The sequence below is a fragment of the Arachis ipaensis genome, chromosome B05 (genome assembly GCF_000816755.2).
Source record: "Arachis ipaensis cultivar K30076 chromosome B05, Araip1.1, whole genome shotgun sequence".
In the NCBI taxonomy this organism is placed as follows: domain Eukaryota; kingdom Viridiplantae; phylum Streptophyta; class Magnoliopsida; order Fabales; family Fabaceae; genus Arachis; species Arachis ipaensis.
In genome coordinates, this window is record NC_029789.2 from 44,682,198 (window position 1) to 44,687,045 (window position 4,848).

The window sequence follows — 4,848 nt, forward strand, 5'->3', positions numbered from 1 at the left end:
TAAAAGCAGGTTTAGTATTAGAGCATATTCAATAATAATCATATATAGAAAGTAAGAACAGATATTTCATATACACTCTAGTCTTCACATCTTCACATGGTATCGGATGTTATCCAAAATACTCAATGCACTTCATAGCTTATGTTGTAGAGGAATGTAGCCTTAGTGTTCAGCGAATGTCACTATCGGCTTCATTTGTAGGAATAGTGAAGAGAAGGGGGAGAGAACATATAGTTCTAGTAGGGTACTAACAAAAAAGGATTGGACAATTGGTATGATTATCAATGCTAGGGTAAAGCTCTAACGTCTTAGACAGTCGTATGTTTTTTAATGCTTTAACCCTAGACTTATCTTTTCATATCCCTTTTAGCGTAGTATAAGCTTAGTCATTTCTAGTTATATAGATAATGTTATATTATAGCAATAAGATAGATTTCACAAGCAACAAAGACAGTAACAAAATACAAACACAAAGAATATGCACAGAGTGCAACCACAAAGAATATGCACAGAACACACCCATAAAGAAACTGAGACAAATAATATGATGCATGTTGTAACATCCTACTATCTTTATTCTTATACTCGAGTCTTAAGTCAATGATATTAAGGTGGTACAACTTAAGGTGGAGTTATAATACATGTATATTTAGAAGGAATTAATAAATGAGAAGTCTAAAAAGAGTAAAAGAAAATCGCGAGCATACACACACGTATTGAAAAATGTAACGCATTCGGATAATCAGGGTAAATTAAAAAAAATTAAAGGAATAATAGAGTAAAGACAGAATATATATGTATGTATGTATGTATGTATGTATGTATGTATGTATGTATGTATGTATGTATGTATAATAGCCACTAGTCACGACCTGCGAAGTTTAGGTCGGCTAGTGTTACAGCAATAAAAATATTTATATTAACATCATTAAAGTTTTCCAAAATAAAAAGGGATAGGAATCTAAACAAAATACAAAGCAGAATTCAAAATAACTTTGCCGTCTTCCAGACAAACTCTAGCTCACTGCAGAGCCCCAATATCTGCATCTAAAAAATAAAACATATATACGGAATGAGAATCCCAACCCATGGATTCTCAGTATGGTAAAAATACCAAATAGATACAATATAAGGCAACAAGAAACTCACTAAGCAATCTTAAACTCCATACATCATTATTTCCATCCTAGGTTCTCACTAATCCGTAATCAGGCAACTACCATAAGGAATTCTAATCTAATTCATCTGTCTCCAAGTTCTACAATCCTCTAAATTCCAAGTAGAATAGCCCTCAGTGTCAACCGACACTAGCATGAGGGACCTCTCAGATATATAAACACAAGCAAGGCAATCAAGTAATTCACAGATAATTTCAAGTAAAGCAATTAGCAGGTCATTTAATGGGTGTAAATAAACAAGCCTTAACAAGTAACAAATACAAATGATGTATGCCTGTCCTATGGCCAATGATATCATCTATCGGTTATACAGCCAAACTTGACATATTCGGTAGCTAACCCTGGACAGTCCCTAAGTGCGTGCATCTCTCAAGAGTGATTCACATCTCTTGAAGGATAAAATCTAAAAAGGTCTAAGTGTCCGACCATATCTTGGGACGGAGGGTAAACATCTGGGAGCAAGTAGAATCACTCCACTGTATTGCAATCATATTCGGGAGCAAGTATAATCACTCTACTACGGCAAGTATAATCACTCCACTGCACTTCCCAAGCAGGTATATCTCAAATCAGAGTTAATTTCATTATTGACTTCCTTCTCAATTCTATTTCACTCCATTCATAATCATAATCATCCTCAGTTATCACCATAACTTATTTTCCTTATTGTCCCCATCATATCTTGATCATACTCAATCATCATTCTCTCTAAATCTCATAATCATCATCATACCTCAATCAAAAATCGATTATTATTCATCATCATCCCTTATCATTATTTTCATCCTCGTCATACTTCACTTCACATTTAGCTCATCTTTCTTCAGTTCACTTTCTCGACTCATTCAATCTCATTCCTAGCTCCTCTACCCTCTATTTCACTAGCTCTAGTATAACAGTATTTACAAAGGTTTAGAAGGCTCAAAAGAGGTTAAAAACACAAAAATACATTTTCTAGAAAACTGGGTGGTTGTGCATATGTACACCTCATGCATATGCACGAGTCCACTTTTGCGCATACACATGTACTCGCATGGTATTCGCACAAAATATTTTAAATTTCGGAATGTCCCATGCATACACATGACCTTAAAATTCTGCAACTTCTGCAGAATTCAATTTTAAAACCATATTTTCAAATGTTCATAACTTTTTCTACAAATTATTTTTCAAACATCCTCGAACCATTGGAAATACTATTGAATAAATTTTCATAAAAATCCAATTGCGTTGAATTTTCAACTCCGAAGACCGAATTACGGGCCGACGAAGTTGGCTAAAAATTTGTTTTTGCCAAAATTTAGGCTTTTTCCAAATTTACACTTTTTCCACAACTAAATCATTTGAACTCAAACCAACACATCCAAAATATTTTGAAAGACATATCTTACACAAAGGCAAACGTCTATCACACTGATGAGCGGATAATTTATACGCTTTTTGGCATTGTTTTTAGTATGTTTTTAGTAGAATCTAGTTACTTTTAGGGATGTTTTTATTAGTTTTTATGTTAAATTCACATTTCTGGACTTTACTATGAGTTTGTGTGTTTTTTTGTGATTTCAGGTATTTTCTGGCTGAAATTGAGGGACTTGAGCAAAAATCAGATTCAGAGGTTGAAGAAGGACTGCTGATGCTGTTGGATTCTGACCTCTCTGCACTCAAAGTGGATTTTCTAGAGCTACAGAACTCAAAATGGCGCGCTTCTAATTGCGTTGGAAAGTAGACATTCAGGGCTTTCCAGAAATGTATAATAGTCCATACTTTGGCCGAATTTAGATGACGTAAAAGGGCATTGAACGCCAGTTCTACGCTGCTGTCTGGAGTTAAACGCCAGAAACAAGTCACAAACCAGAGTTGAACGCCAGAAATACGTTACAACCTGGCGTTCAACTCCAGAAAGAGCCTCTGCACGTGTAACATTCAAGCTCAGCCCAAGCACACACGAAGTGGGCCCCGGAAGTGGATTTATGCATCAATTACTTACTTCTGTAAACCCTAGTAGCTAGTTTATTATAAATAGGACTTTTTACTATTGTATTAGAGATCTTGGGAACATCTTGGAACATCTTTGGACGCCTAGTTCTTAGATCAGAGGGGCTGGCCATTCGGCCATGCCTGGACCTTCCACTTATGTATTTTCAACGGTAGAGTTTCTACACTCCATAGATTAAGGTGTGGAGCTCTGCTGTTCCTCAAGAATTAATGCAAAGTACTACTATTTTTCTATTCAATTCAACTTATTCCGCTTCTAAGATATTCATTCGCACTTCAACCTGAATGTGATGAACGTGACAATCATCATCATTCCCTATGAACGCGTGCCTGACAACCACTTCCGTTCTACCTTAGTTATTTTAAAAATATTTTTCTTATCTTTATCACATAATTTTCGAAAATAACATCATCAATTAATGTTTTGATTCAAAAATTTCAAGTTTGTTACTTGCTTGTTAAGAAAGATTCAAACTTTAAGTTCTAGAATCATATCTCATGATTTCTTGTGAATCAAGTCATTAATTGTGATTTTAAAAATCAAACCTTTTTCAAAACTAATTTCAATCATATCTTTTCAAAAATATTTTCTTATCATATCTTTTTCAAAAAAAAAAAAAACTTGATTTTAAAATATCTTTTCTAACTTCTTATCTTCTTATCTTTTCAAAATTGATTTTAAAATTTGTTTCAACTAATTAACTAACTTTTTGTTTGTTTCTTATCTTTTTCAAAACTACCTAACTAACTCTCTCTCTCTCTAATTTTCAAAAATATCTTCCCTCTTTTTCAAAATTTCTTTTTTATTAACTAATTATTTTAATTGTTGATTTTAATTTTCAAAAAATTACTAACCTTTTTCAAAAACTATTTTCGAAAATCACTAACTCTTTTTCAAAAATAATTTTCGAAAATCCTTCTCCCTCATCTCCTTCTAATTATTTATTCATCTACTAACACTTCTCTTCATCTCACATCACTGCTCCTATCCTTATCCTTGTGTTTGGATTCTTCATTCTTCTTCACCCCTATTCTTTTCTTCTTCTACTAACAATAAAGAACATCTTTACTGTGACATAGAGGATTCCTCTTCTTTTCTTGTTCTCTTCTCTTTCTTATGAGCAGGAACAAGGAAAAAGGAATTCTTGTTGAAGCTGATCCAGAACCTGAAAGGACTCTGAAGAGGAAACTAAGAGAAGCTAAATTACAACATTCCAGAGACAACCTTATTGAAAATTTCGAACAAGTAAAGGAGATGGCAGCCGAACCCAACAAGAATAATGCAAGGAGAATGCTTGGTGACTTTACTGCACCTAATTCCAATTTACATGGAAGAAGCATCTCCATTCCTGCCATTGGAGCAAACAACTTTGAGCTGAAACCTCAGCTAGTTTCTCTGATGCAGCAGAACTGCAAGTTTCATGGACTTCCATCTGGAGATCCTTTTCAGTTCTTAACTGAATTCTTGCAGATATGTAATACTGTTAAGACTAATGGAGTAGATCCTGAAGTCTACAGGCTCATGCTTTTCCCTTTTGCACTCATTGACATGGTTGCTAATAACTAGTTCATGTACACTTCTGAAAGGAATCCTGTGAATAATGGGACGCCTATGAAGAAAGGAGTTCTTGAAATTGATACTCTGAATGCCATATTGGCTCAGAACAAAATATTT